Source organism: Medicago sativa, chromosome 3, assembly GCF_051527215.1.
Source record: "Medicago sativa cultivar Bolivia chromosome 3, Bolivia_mono, whole genome shotgun sequence".
Lineage (NCBI taxonomy): Eukaryota > Viridiplantae > Streptophyta > Magnoliopsida > Fabales > Fabaceae > Medicago > Medicago sativa.
The window spans coordinates 3,984,476-4,000,653 of NC_140751.1; the positions used below are offsets into that span (position 1 = coordinate 3,984,476).

General features: G+C 33.1%; 1 long non-coding RNA gene and 1 pseudogene across 1 annotated transcript; one reads left to right on the forward strand and one right to left on the reverse strand.

The window, feature by feature from the left end:
• Positions 1-3,469: 3,469 nt before the first annotated feature.
• Positions 3,470-4,668, reverse strand: LOC146935022 (F-box/kelch-repeat protein At3g23880-like; annotated as a pseudogene).
• Positions 4,669-5,303: 635 nt separating this feature from the next.
• On the forward strand, positions 5,304-8,740 carry LOC146935023 (uncharacterized). The gene is made up of 5 exons (XR_015030094.1): positions 5,304-5,910; positions 6,000-6,050; positions 6,378-6,436; positions 7,190-7,291; positions 7,594-8,740. It is a non-coding gene; the product is annotated as an uncharacterized LOC146935023 (long non-coding RNA).
• The last annotated feature ends 7,438 nt before the right edge of the window (positions 8,741-16,178 follow it).

Consider the following 16,178-nt stretch of genomic DNA (forward strand, 5'->3'; position numbering starts at 1 on the left):
TGTTGTTTCAGGAAGAGAGAAAGGAAAGATGAATGAATGGCCTTCCTTTTACTTCTAACTTCTAATAATAATAATAATAATAATAATAATAATAATAATAATAATAATAATAATAATAATAATAATAATAAGGTAACAACAACAACAACAAAATAAAATAGTTGCTTCATTATTCCTTTCAAAGAAAAAAAAATAGTTGCTTCATTAGGTGGGTACTCTCAATTAATAGTTGATATCCATTTCAAAATAAAATCAAACAAAATATTTTTGGATCAAAAGGATTAAATTATTTAGAACTAAAATACGCTAAAAGTATTTGTTGAGATCCTCTCTACTAAAATTAAAGGCACAACCATCCAAACATACATCAAGATATTGAATCCAATTAAAATAAATTAGATTTAGATATCAAAAGAAAAATATTGAATCCAATTAAATTCTGGGCGCGGGCTCCTTTATGAAAAGTGGGCGGGCAATGAAATAATTTGGCGGAAAAATGAAAACTTTCAATTTCAGAGACGGAATTCAGAGACGGAAATAGGCAGAGACGGAAACTTTCCGTCTCTACCAGAAGTTTGACTATTTCAATAACTACTTGACCATTTAGAGACGGGCACAGAGACGGAATACTTTAGATACGAAAATAAACCGTCTCTAATTTCCGTCTCTGAATTACCTTTTATAGGACAAATCCTAAATCTAGCTATGTCGAGACGGATTTAGAGACGGAAATATTTTCCGTCTCTAAATCCGTCACAAAAACATTAATTATAATTTCCGTCTCTAAATGATTTTTTCCGTCTCCAGTTCCGTGTCAATTAGAGACAAAAATAATTCCGTCTCTAAATTCCGTCGGTATTTCAGCTTTTTTTAGTAGTGCTCAAGGAAGTTTGAAAATAGAAAAAACCAAAGAAGACACAATCAAAATAGAGTTAACTGAATCAAATGCTACAGGAAATTTATTTGCAAAAGAATGAACACCGGATATCACACAACCATGATTAAAGAAACAGATTAGAGAAAACATACATACCTTCTACTAGTTTCTTTCCTACGGACAACATAATTCAAAGTTATTTAATTCCTGAATGATTCAGCTACTCTCAATTTCACAGCAAATCATCTAATACCATAAAAGATAAAGAATCACAGACAAAACAATAGTTGTAACAAATAAAAGCTAAAAAAAAACTTAAATATAGATGATAGTAGCAGAAGAGGCATTGGTCTGTTTTCATAACCGCAACCACCACCTGAATTCTTCAACCTGCAGTGGGAAGGGTAAATTTCGTGTTTGTGATTGTGATTTCTAGTGATGCAATTTCACAAAGGTGGGGGTCGGAAATTAGGGTTTTCCAACACTTACTTACATACCTGAATCGAAGAAAAGATCTTATAGGAAGAAACGAAAGTACATCAAGGATGAGATCGCTGGAGAGGATCTAGGGGACTGCCCGCGACGGAGTCATTGTCATGGCGGTGATGGTAATGACGTGATGAAAGTTGAGTGCGGCGATGGTTTGTTAACGGTGACGACGGTGACGGTTGGTTAGTGATGATTGTTTGGTTACTGCACTGATGGTGTGGATAATGAATGGTGATAGTGAACAGAGAAATGAGAGAGAGGGAGATGGAACAATGAAAAAAAAATGGTGTATTGAAGTTGAAAAAAAAAAAGAGATGACACATATAAAGTAAAATAGATGGTTTATTTCGATTTTCATATATAAGCATCAGATTGACTATATTATTAGTTGTCAACATGTTTAAACAATGAACAAATTTTTGGAAAAAAGTTACTGTATGAAGGGAAAAAATGGTTGAAAATCACAAGCTTTTGGGTTTAGATTGCGAAGGAGAAAAAAAGGGTTCAAAACCGTTTGGAAAGAAAGGAAAAAGAATTACTTGGTTTTTAGAAAAGGGAGTTTAATGTTGGATATCATGTAGTGGAAGCCAAATGATATCACAAAAACAGTAAGTGGCTTGGTGGTGAAAATGCTTTGAAGTAACCAACATGTCATGGGTTTGAATCCTTTGGGAGAATTTTTTTCATAAATATTTTTCAAAACCCTCAAAAAAGGCAGGAGGACACAAAGGTAATTGTGAGATTTGAATTAGGTTTAGGGTTTTCATATTAGGCATGCGTTGTGAACCTTCGTATTATATATAAAGATAATGTAAAGGTATTGATACGTCCAAATATAGCTAAACACATTCATATCAGGTAGGAGAGCAAAATTTAAGCATAAAAATCTCTCAAAGCTACAAATGCAAATTTAATGAACTTTTTGTTCACTGTATTTGTTCTTAGCTTGGCTCAACTACTCAAATTCTCCTATGTCCATTTTCCCAATGCTCATTCCATTTCTTTAGTTCATTAGTGACTACAAAATTGGTCGTATTGTTCATTAGGAAACGAAACTTATGCAGCGACACATAATTTTTTTTTCTCTCAAACCTAACCATCCTAATTCCACCTCAAATGCGTGCCTTTCACCAGTAGTTGGTAATTTCAGCACTTCGGTACTTGCGTATTCTATTGAAAACATACCAAAGGGACTAAAAAAAATTCCGTTCGTTCATGGAGATGAATAAGGAATCAATATATGTTTTATGTTTTTGAAAAGGTCTTGCAGACGAAAAGAAGCCAAATCACATTCATGGAGCCACTACATTCAATTCTTAAGCTTTTATCCCTAAAACATTGATTTATTTAAACCCTTAAATAGCTAAATTTACAATATACAAAGTCTTCTCAAAATTAAACATGTAGGCTGAATGAGCGTGTATTGTTTTCATTAAATATGAAACCTCACAAACAAAGCATGAATACATATAGAATGCAAATATGAATTTGCCAGTTTCAAGCAATTTCCAATTGTTAATACATCTGGTGTGTGAAGGCGTGACAAATGAGTAGTGGGGAATGATAACAAAACCTAATAGTTGCGCTAATACTTCACAAAACTATCACAGTAGTAGTGTTCTGTATTCTCTGATCATTGCACTTGGGTATTCCATGTGTATGCCATACATCTCTTATAAAACAAGAACAAAGGTGATAATAACAATAGTTTCTATCAATTTGGATTACTTCACTAAAATCAATTTTAGAGATCATCCGTCTGAGGCAAATATGGCCAATTTGAGTTACTTAATTCACTTTAAATAAGACATTCCAATTCTAAGGTGATATGCACTACATATGTTCTAAAATTGAATATTCAACATTCTTTAAGAGAATGGCATCACAATAGTATTATATAACAATGATCCAACAAGTCGCCAATTATCATAACGAGCAAAAATTAACTAATACAAATAGAAACTAACAATATATATGTAGTACTTTTGGTCAAAAATATATATATATATATATATATATATATATATATATATATATATATATATATATATATATATATATATATATATATGTATGTATGTATGTAGTACTTGAATCTCATGATTAAGGTGATATCAAACTCTCACTGTATACCAATGGGATAAATGAACTGAAATGATTGATATTTTGAATATCAAGAATATTAAAAGTACCATTTTTGGAATCGTACGCAGCGACCATCCGTTTGTTACTTCTCCCTTTCTCAATAAAATTCACTAGCATTTGGTCATCCTCAGAAATATACAGAACATCCGTATATACTTGGGAAATCTGAATACATCCGTATATGCTTGGGAAATCTGAATTCCAACGTAAGAAACACTGTATAATTTAGTCCAAGAATCTATATTTCCATATTCCTTCATAACCCAAACATCAAAAAGCATATCACAAGTATTGCTTGCAGAGAGGAACAAGCAATCCCTCAACACTCCCATCTGCAAGTTCCAAGATTCCCTCTTCAAATCAGGAGGCGAAAGCATTTGATAGGACTCCTTCGCCAAATCAAGCGAAACAATTTCACAATTTGTTTTTGAAACGTCAAGAGTCAACCAATTAACAGTGTCACTCACAAATATTCCAGATCCATGAATAGCATTTTTAAATGCGAAGTCTTGTATCCTTCTCCAATAATCAGTGCCCAATATATGAACACTAACTTCTATTTTCCTTTCATAATTAAGATGGGAAACAACAAAGACCTTATACTCATCTATGAAACGGTCATACCCAAAGCTATATATGGAATACCAAAATCTTTTCTCTCCTTTCAAAATCAAAGGAAGCAATTTTTTTAATTTTCTGATGGAAGGGTTCCACAAAATAGCGGAACCATCATCCATGGTGAGGCAAAGGATTCCATTGCAAGAACACATGTTGGTAGGTTGTTCGTATCGAAATTTAGGGAAACTGTGTTCTGTCTGAGTAACCCTAGATGTTGAAAAAACTGAGGAAACTGGGGAATCAAAGAGAATTACCCGATATGAATTGTTGGCAGGGCATACAATGAGGTGGTGGCGCTTGATTGACAAACGAAGGTGCTTGTTGGCGAATTTGGGGTCTGAAATTAGGGAATTGAAGGATTTGTCAAGGCACCGAAGCTGCACTAGTTGCTTTACCGGAAGTCTGCACATAATTTCCACAATCAGTTCGAATGGAAGAGTGGGTAAAGATGGTGCAGATGTTAGGGTTCCGGTGGCGGTTGTTTCCGCCATGAGTGACTGTGAAGAAACGACTTTGTCACAGCTGCTACCTGACACCATGTTTCACAACAAGCAGTTAGTTCTGATTTGGAAGGCAATGTTAACACTTAATAGCGAGAAATAGAAATAGGAGGCTCAAAAGTAGTGTTTTCGTTTCAAATCTCAATGGTCTCTATCATGTTTGATTTTTAAAGAATATTAAATTCAATACATCAATTAAACCCTTCCTTAAAAAAACAATTAAACCTTTCTAACCAAAAAAATATATCTTTACTATGTACATGGAAAACAAATAAATAGTAAAGAATAATTTATATATTAAAATTAAAGTGTAACAAACACAAATGTTCAGTTTCTTCCTTTATCAAATATTATAATTAAAGCAGTGTGCTCCTTCTGGTGGGGTAGCTCAAATAATAATAGGAAGATTCACTGGACCAAAAGGGAGACTCTTTTTAGACCTAAGTTTGAGGGAGGCATGGGTTTCAAAATTCTAAGAGATTTTAACTTAGCCATGCTGGCTAAGCAGGCCTGGAGGTTCTTGGTGTCTCCCAATTCTCTCATATCTAGGTGTTTTAAAGCCAAATATTTTCCAAATTCTGGCATCCTACAAGCTAACATTGGCTCTAATCCTAGTTATGCTTGGAGGAGCATTTTCAAAGCACACTACAAAAAAACTTGGGAATTGCGGCGGTCTTGTTACGGCGGGTACAGAAGACTGCCACTATAAACGGTAGATTGCGGTGGTTTTTATGAACGCCACTATAAACTGTCTATTACGGCGGTTTAAGCCGCCGCTATATACATTAACTTATTCAAACAATACACAACGTGCATTACAGCATTTTGAACTGCCGGTATTTACAATTTTATTTTTCCACCTTGCCGCATTTATATTTTACTTTCCCTCTTTTCCCCTCCATTATTTTAGAAAAATCCCTCCATCTATTTTCATAATTTTTTTTATTTCTTTTCTTTGTTTATATTTCTTCCCTATCCTTTTTTTCTTATCAAAATCCCAGAACACAAACCCTACCTCTACAGAAACGCATCAAAACCCAAATCCATGGAACTCTTACGCTCTTCGTGAACTCTAATCACTGCATCGGCTCAAATCTACACAAACTCTTTCGTTCCCTTTCTCAAACCCTATCTTCGGCTAAACCCATCGAAACCGTCGAACCCATCTCAAACCCATGGAAACCTTCTCGGTGAAACCCATCAAAACCATCTCAAATCCTTCCCTCTCCATCGAATCCTCTCAAATCATCGATTTGCATCTGTTCTTGAAGGTGAATTCAGGTTCGTATTGCTTTTGTTTTCTTAGCTGAAACCCTCGATTGATTTTTCACTAATAGCTATTTTTACTAAATCTTTGTTCTTGAACGTAGATTCAGGTTCTAGTAGACACCCTTGTCATCACTACTTAATGATTTGGACTGGTAAATTACTAAACCGTTGTTCTTTTTGATTTTTTGTTGTTGATTTATTTCATCTCTCTCTCTGGTTTTTTTTTGGATACTGAGAAAGAATAGAAACTGATACTGATATGGGTATTTTTTTTATTCTAGATTTTCTATCTTTTAACTAAAAGTTTCTATTGTTTTTGCAAAAAAAAAAATTGTTTTCCATTTCTATGTATTGCTTTTAAACAATGATTTTTAAGTCCTCTATTGCGTGAAATCACAAGATTTGGATCATGCTATGGATGTAAAGTAATGCTGAAATGATTGATGGATGATATTGATCAAATCTGTTAATTGTTCCAGGAATAATCAATTGGCTCAATGTCTCCTAGGTGCAGATCTACATGGTGCTATTATTGTAGGTTCGGGCACACTCTATTTTTGTTCTTTGTTTTTGGATCAGTTGTGAACACCTACAGTAGAAAATGCTAAACCATTTTATTTATCTAGAGCTTTTTGGATAATTTACAAGGACAGTTATTTTGTCATTGGTTGGATGTTAATTATTTCCCACGGATGCATATGTCTTTATGTGTAAATATTTCATATGCATAGAAAGGTGTGTTAAAATTGTCGTTGCCGCTGTACGCAAACCTGTGAAAGCCTACTTTTGGTGTTCTTAGAAAGAGTTAGAGTAGAACTATTTTACGCAATCATTGGTATTTACTGTTGCGACTTGCAATAAGTTCAATAGTAAAATGAGCTTCTGATTGGTTGAGGTTATACCTAAGTCTTCTTCTCCGGGAATGTTTCTCATTTGAATCCTCCCATTTCATTCCCAGTGGCATGCATAACCTTTTTTTTTCATGCTCCTTACACTTGGATTTTTTTTTAAAAAGTTGCTAGAACTTATGTTGAATGTTTTTAGGTGTTTAATCGAATCAATTCTTTTAAAATGCATTTCCATTAGTGTTGTTTTAGTTTAATGTTATCATGTTGATAATTTTATATATCCAAACTCTGTCTAGATGACTCAACATGCATTGTCCTTTAAATTTAGAAAAGAGTTGTGCTTTTGAGACTCCTTCAAAACAAATACAAATATTTTAGCCTCTACCTCCTAAATAATTGTTTGCTAGTTATCACTGACTGCACTATATCCACCTGTTATGCAGTTGTGGAGTGTAAACTAACCCATTTTACTGGAACTGGTGGCATCATGATTCGTGAAACTGCAGAAGCTTTTGGGATAATTACTGAAGATAATAAATTCCGAGGTAATCCTTTCACTACTTAAAAATAGAATCTGTTCTAGCATTACCAGAGCTGTTATTCCTGTGTTTCTCAAGTATTAGTGCTTATTGAATATACACAGTCGTTTGTGTATGCTTTTCTTATACCAGTGTTTGCTGTACAAATTTGATAAATTTGATAATTAATGAATTATAAGGAGTTTGCACTTCTGTTTTGAAACTTCAGCATAGTTTAAACAGTAATTGTTTGTTTACTATGGCTCTCTCAGCGAAGTGGAGCTGGTTGACTAACATAGATGCAATTTGGTTTCCCGTTTTATTTTCAGGCACAGTGAAGCAAATTGAAGCTTAGCAGTGGAGCACCAATCAGAGAGATGCGGCATAGTCTCAATTAGCTATACTTAGCCAAACTTGTATAGCCAAGGTGAGGCGTTCAATATGGCGCTCTTGGCGAAGTGGGGGTGGAGGAAACTTGTATAACCAAGTGGAGGTCTTTGATAACGAAGTGTAGGTTCTGTCATGTTGAAGGTATAGCCAAACTTTTCTTGTTACTTGGCATATTTGTATGGTTCTGTTTTGTTGTTTTGGTGTTGCTTTCTAGCTCTTAACTTTATAATGGTTTTGCACTCTATGTTTCTTAAGTTTGATAATTTTTACTATGTGAATGAAATTCTGGTAAATATGTAGTACAAATAGAGTATTGCTCAAGTGTGGTTGGACCAATAATTATATGTTGTTTATATGTATATGCATGTTAGTGGTGACTAATGCCTTTGTCACCATTGTTTTGGTTGGCTGGTTTGAATGTTCAAGTGTGGCTGGAGTGCTTGTTTTCTTCATTTACATACCATAAATTAAATTTAAGCTATGTTATGTCTGAAGTTTTCTTCTACCTTTGTGTAAAGATTTTGTTTAGTATGAAAACCTAAATTTGTTCATTTATATCCTTTGTCATGCCTTGTTGTTCTAGAATTTTAATTCACAAATACATTATTGTTTTTTACATTTATTCTAGAGTGTTAATTCATCTCCTGTTCAATGTCATGTTTATTATATGAGCTGCTTTTGGTATGGAATCAGCATTTTCAGCAACGACCTTTGAGACTAACAGAGCACACTGCTATTGTGAAGGCATTGCTGGTCCCCTAACTAGAGCATCCTTCTTGTTTCTGGAGAAGGAAGTGCTGATAGGTGTTTGCTCTTTTTTTTTATCAAGTTGTTGTTGTTTTATGAATTGTGAACCTTATTTGATATATATGCATGTGTACATGTATCAGAGAAGTTGAAGGATTAGCATTACATTAGGGAAATAAGAAGTCCTTACACACACACACACATATAGAAGAGTTCCTATATAAACTCTACAATACAATTGAAGAGTTAAGTTTACTTTCTCAACATTCATGAGGTTGTTGGACAATTTTACACATTGTAATATTACAATTTATGTATAAAAATAATTTATATTCGTACTAATAAGTGCTATTTAGCTGATTTGTTCATATTTATATTTTTTTTGTTTAAAAAATGACAATTACGGCGGCAAAAACTGCCACTATGCACATATTTAATATTTTAAAAAAGTGATCATTATGGCGTTTAAAACTGCCAGTATGTACGTTTCTTTTTGCTGAACTAGTGTCTATTCTGGCGGTCAAAAACGCCGCTTTAATCAAACAACTAGCCGCCGCATTATACATCGCGTATTACGGCAGTCTGCATGGCGGTCCTTCTTAAACTGCCAGTTTAAACTTTGTGGCAGGAAAAATTTCGGCAGTTTTGAAACTGCCAGTTTGGTTTATAGTGGCGGCTAAAACCGCCGCAACATGCAATTTTTAGCCGCCGGTATCCACGCGATTTTTTGTAGTGGCACTATGGGTGATTCAGAAAGGAACCTGTTGGAGAATTGGCAATGGTCAGGAGATTAATATTTGGGAGGACAACTGGATACCCTATCATCATAACTTTAAGCCTTATTCCCCTAGATACAATCATCCCACTATCAGAAAGGTCAAGGATCTTATCAATATGGACAAACCAGAGTGGAATACAAAAATACTAGGCAGTATCTTCCTGCCTATTGATACTATCAACATAGAACAGATTCCTTTGGTTGACATAAATCAAACAGACCAAATCATGTGGATGTTTGAGAATAATGGATGTTATTCAGTCAAAAGTGGCTATAAAGCCATACAGCAGTGGAAATATAACTCTCAGCATGAACCTATGGCTAGTAGTGCGAGATCTAATATCAGGAAAAGACTATGGTCCTTACATACCACCCCCAGGCACAAAACTATCTTATGGAGGATTCTTAACAATTCCCTCCCTCTAAGAAGTGAATTATCTAAAAGAGGTGTGTGCTGCACTCCTATGTGCCCCAGATGTGATTCTAAGATCGAAACTATGGATCATGTCTTCATGACATGCCCTTATGTCACCAGAACATGGTTTGGTTCATCTCTTAACCTCAAACTCCTAGATCAACCTATTTCTGACTTCAAAGACTGGTTAACTCATTCAATTCTCAATCTTAAAGAGGACATTATCATTCAAATAGCTTCACTAGTCTACAATATTTGGCAAGCTCGAAATCAGAGCATTTTTGAAGGGAAATTCATACCTGAAGAGGACATAATAAAGCGGTCCAGCAACTGCATCATGGATTTTATCCAAGCCAACACAGCTGACTCTGAGTTTCAAGCATCTCAACCCCTTGGACTCCAGTCTCCTTTGCTTCCTCGTACATATCGTTGGAAAGTGCCAGATCCTGGTATCCTCAAAGCAAATAGTGATGGGAATCTCCAAATGAATGGTTGGTGGGGTTTAGGTGCGATTGTTCGTAACGAGCAAGGATTGGTAATGACTGCTGCTACCTGGCGGGTTCACGGTTCTGAAGATGCGCTGATAGCAGAAGCTTATGCTCTCCTCCTTACAGTTCGTCTAGCTATTGACTGTGGTTTCAGAAGATTGAATTTCGAAGTGGATTGTGAGAAGGTTGCGCGTTTGGTCTACACTGAGCAGGACGAAGATAGATCTTACTTAGGACAGATTTTAAATGTAATCCGTAAACTCCACTCTCATTTTGACATGTGTCGCCTTAGTTTTATCTCTAGAAGATGTAATAAGCTGGCTCATGCTATGGCCCAGTTGGCCCATTCTAATCCAAATAGAGTCTGGTTAGAGGAGGTGCCCACAGAAGTTGTAGAGGTGTATTATTGTGACTTGTTGAATTAATAAAACTCTATCTTTATTCAAAAAAAAAAAACACAAATGTCCAGTTTATTCCTTTATCATTTAAAAAGTGTAATAAATTCGATGAGTGCATCTATCCTTACCTTTTCATTATCCCAATTATACCCTTAAACAACAATTTTTTCTATAATAAAGATTGTTGTTGGTGTTATTAAAAAAATAAGAATTTAAATTATATATATATATATATATATATATATATTTGTTAAATTATATTTTTTTATATTGTTTGTTTTATTGAAATAGATAACCATGTTTGGTTTGGTTTGTTATAATTTTAAAGAAAGAAAACATTTATATCTCTACTTTTATTAAAAATTAAAATTTTCTAAAAAAACGCCGTTTATAATTTTCAAACATTAACGCATTAAAAAGAGCATAAAGACTGGCACGTGAGTGCCCACGTGTCCGTCTTTTCGGTAGTATTAATAATTAAACTGTAATATTTTATTCAAATCATCTACTAATAATTAAGCTGTAATGTTTTATTCAAATCTATTACTAATCGGGCCCGGCTTTGGGGAGTGCAAGGTGCTCAACCAGGCAGGGCCTCCAAATGCTACGGGCCTCAAATAAAAAATTAAGTGTAATACCCACCCCCCACTTAAATAAAAAAAATATATGTTATATCATTTTCTTTGTTTAGTACACGTTTGAGTTTTTTTCTAGACTCTAGTTCTCCTTTTTGTACATAAATCTGATTCTATCAAACCACCCCTAATCTGTATAATCACTTATTCAATCAATTTGGAAAACTATTTCATTGAAAGAATCACAACAATCATTTTTTTCTTCGCATAAACCATTCTTTTTACCCTTTTCCACAATAGAGGAATGACAAATCCAAACGACACTATTAGATAAATTACACCTCTTTCACTTTATTTTTTTTAATTCCTTACATGTTTAGAAGTTCTTCTGATTCTGATTTTTCTTAATGAAGTTTAGCTACACAAAAAAATTATATTTTATTTTACTAGGGGCCTATTTTAAAAAGAGAACCGAGCCTCCTATTTCACAGGGACGGCCCTGTTACTAATATATATGCTATAAGCACCTTTGTTTAAAAAAAAAAAAAAACTCTTTTTTGCTTCTACTAGATAATGGCTTCAATAATGTCTTTTTTTACTAACGGTTCTCTCGGCTCCGGATCTCGAACTGAGTTCCTCTAGGTTGAAGAGAGAAACTCTCAACCAAGTGACTTATCAGGAGACATGCTTTTACTAACGGTTCAATAATATGTTATAATTTGTTTTTTTTAATATATATATATATATATATATATATATATATATATATATATATATATATATATATATATATATAGGGGGATATATTGACTCTAAGAGTAAGTCTAAAGACTTACTCCAAATCTAAACCCTTCATCTTAATAATAATTAATGGCTATAATTGATTCTTAATAATCCCTATGGTATGTTCTTTTTGTTGGAGTAAGCCCTAATATCCAATCAATATTGATTGGGTTTGGCTTTGTATCATGATATTGATATAAATATATATTGTGAATATATATAATAATAAGGCATTTCTTTATTGATTTTGTTATGTTTCAAAATAATAAAGTCCCTAGAATAGATAGTTCATGTAATGGAATATTAAGTGTGACTTAATCATGAGATTACATTACGTAAAGAACGTTATTCTTAAACATATCCATAGTCAAGCTTTAATATGAATTGGGATAATAATAAAGCATAAAGACTATTATGTATGTACACTGATGACCGCATCTCATGGGTCATTGATATTGAGATATTAAGTCTATACATAGGTATAAATATTAGGGGTAATATTTATACTGGATTGACCCACCGTGAGAATACTACATAGTATGTTATGAAAATGTCATAAGATATTCTCACAATGATAATAATGTATATCGCTCGTAGACCTGAAACCACTATGATCCCTAGATGTGGACTCAAGTGCTTTGTTGCCATTCTAACGTTGTCTGTAAAAGGATAACCATAACGTTGGTTGATGGGTACTTGATGAATCATGCTGAGGGACATGAGTGTCCAAGATGGGATTTGTCCCTCCTCATAAACAGGAGATATATCTTTAGGCCTCTTGATGAAATATGACTGTAAAATTGCATGGCCATGCCGAACTAAGTCAATATAAGATATTGGACTTATTCGTTATTCAGTATATTTCGGAATCAAGGAATATAAACATTGATCTATACAAGGGTGACCATATCTATGCATTGGGATCAATAAAGATATCGAGACAAAGGAGTAAGTGTACACATGAGTATTATCATGGAAAGGTTTCGTCAGATCACTTGACATTCTTGTCACTTGGGTAGCAATGATGTGTTGCTAGATACCGTTCATTGTTTATAATATTAAATATTAGATTTAATATTATTGCCAACGTGACTAGAACCTATAGGGTCACACACAAAGAACAGTCAAAAGAGAAATATATAAGTATGACTTATATAAGGGGTGCGTTTAGTAAATAACCCTAATTAGTTAGCAAAATTACTAAACTCGTTGTTGGGCTTACTGAAGCCCAATAGTGACTTATGACTTGCAGAGCACACTAGAAGTTCTATAAATAAAACTCTGGTGCTGAAGTTTTTGGTTACACGGTTTTGAAGCAACCCTCTTCTCTGCACTTCTGATTCCTTGGCTAGCACCGAGTTTTGGAGGAGCACTGTTCGTGTGGACTTGCTAGAGGCTTTGCTGCTTGCTGCTTGCTTGGTTGTGATCGAGATTCCAGTTTTTCAGCTTTCAGATTTCACAATTCGAGGTAACAATCGAATCACTGATTCATGTTTGAATTTCGTAATGATCCAAGGAAAGAAAATCGAAATTATTCCGCTGCTTCTACTCCATTCTTCTATTCGATTTTCCTTCAGTGGTATCAGAGCCAATTAAGAAACCATGAATCGGATTGCTTTGTTACTGCTTTATGTTTTAATATGATTAAACATTTTGAATCGGAATTAAATAATAAAGAGAATTAAAATTGGCATCGTATCATGTTTTCTGTGCATGGCTTTTCGATTTGTTTGATGTTTCAGAAACCGTTTCTGGTGAAGTATCGACATATCGATTATACATATCGACGGGAACATGATTGGAAACAAATCAAATTAGATTATCTTTTAAAATTGTTTTATGAGACAATAATATTTTCGCAAATATTTGATTTGCTAATATTTTGATAATCTATAAGGAATTAATTTGGAATGCAAATCCGTTAATAAAATAGAATATTAAGTGTTAATATTTTATTATTTAAATTTCAATATTAATTAAAATTGATTGATCAATATCATATATTTGATATATGATTTTAATACAACATCATTATATGTGATATATTGATGATATCATTCGTTCAATAGGTTTTATATAATTGATTGTGAATTTGTAGTCAACTCGTGAGATTGAGCTTCGAATACCGATTCTGGTGAAGCATCAAAGATCCGGTTGTCCATACTGAACAAACAATTGTTAAAACTATTGATGTTTGATTGTTGTATTAGGATACCTAACTATACAAGCGTTGTATTATTATGGTTGTATCATTCGATCAATTGTTTTCAAAGAGATTGTTGTAAATTTGAACAATTCGTGAGAGTGAGCTTCAATATCCGAATCTGGTGAAGCATCATAGATCCGGTTGTTCATGCTAAACAAACAATCCTTGAAAATATTTATGTTTAATTAATTTATTTAATTGGAGAAAGGTAGTAAATTTAAAAGATCATGATTTTGAAAGAGATTCAATATCAGATATGATTTTTGAATTTGGTAATAAAATATTTGCTTAATTTTAGCCCTGTAATTTGTTTTGGAAACAAATTGATTGCCTAAATAAAGCAGATTTAATTATAATAATTATTGAGTGTCAATATTACTATAATTAAGTAAATAAAAATTCTACCTTTTGGATTGTTTTTCAAAAGTTGTTTGAAAGGTAATAAACGATCCTAAATTGATAGTTAATTTAAAAGAATCATGATTTGAAAGAGTTTCAATATCATATATGATCTTTTGGATTTGATCATAATATTTGCCGAAACGATTTGGGTGTTCATAAACGTGTCAAGTGTTGATGCGAAATACGCAATCTAGAATATTTTGGAACACAATCTGAGATATTTTGGTATGCAATCTAATATATTTTAGTACTTGATCTGAAATATATTTTGGTACATAATATAATATATTTTGGTACTCAATAAAATATATTTTGGTACATAATATGAGATATTTTTGTACTTAATATAATATATTTTTGTACTCAATATAATATATTTTGGTACTCAATTAAAACTATAATATATTTTTGTACTCAATATAATATATTTTGGTACTCAATTAAAACCCCAGCTAATCTGCGTAGTGTGATCATATGTCAAATTTTAATTTAATTTATTTAATTATAAGGTATAATTAATAATAATAAAAGTGTGTTTGTTATTATTATCATGTGAATGATTATGGCCTTAGTCCTTTTATTTTATTTCTTTTGGATATTAAAATACGGTCTGCGTGTCGTGCCTCTCTCTTATATCTCTATTGTACATTCTCTTCTCATCCACTCCCTCGTATGTAAAACGAGTTTCTTTCATATGTAATGTAAATAGAATGCAAAGAAGTAATAGGGCTCATGACGTTAGGATAGTCCTGGAGGTCAAGCTTGGAGAAGCAAGGTCGTTTCTAGGATTAGTTTAGATTCTCTCATTGGCTTGAGAGAGTCATAGCGTTAGGATGGCCATAATCATGTCACTTTTATTATTGTATAATCGTTATGCATGTTATGATTGGAGTGCGAATATATATGATATATAAGCCGTGGTGAGGTGAGATCAAACTTAATAAAAATCCTTCAATTCAAAATATTAAGTTTAATGCTTTCCAAAAGTTTAACACCCTTCAAGACTAATATCGAAATGTGTAGGTTTCGCCTCCGCGAGGTGCACTTTCTATACTAGTAAGTTGCGGTGCGGTAATCCAATTTACCCAAGTGTTATTCTTTTGGGTTTAACTTAACTAAATTAATTTTAATAAGATTAAAATAAATTTAGAAGCAATGTTTGGGAACATCTATATGATAGATTAGAGTAAGGAGTTATTCACTCAAATGATTTGAAAGTTGTATGAGATACAATTGGAAGGAGTTCCTACCTAAATAACTGAGTTTTGAGTACAGCCCCCGTTGACTTAAAGCAAGGTGAAATATGGATTTCAACCCACTAGAAAATCTTCCAACGGGATTTTCCGAATCAAGTGTTTTGAAGGTCATTTGATTTGAGTAAAATAGTGAGAGCGTATTTAATTAAAGACCTATTTAAATATGTTTTAAATCATGATACATTTATTTTATTTATTTTCTGTATTTAGAATTTCTTTAGCATATAAATTTTATTATACTGTTAAAAGTTCTTATGAAGAACAAAATTTTCAGAAAAGAGTTTCTGAATTGGTACAAAATTTAAGAATTGTTCTTAAGAATGAGAAAAACTGTATATTCTCGAGCAGTTATTTCCTAGCAAATTTCTATGTCTATATTTGAAAAACAACGCTTATCAGAAGCATTGGGTCAAATGAGTAGATATAGGATATCTCATAGTGATAACGACGATGGAGAATGATATGATCATTCAACC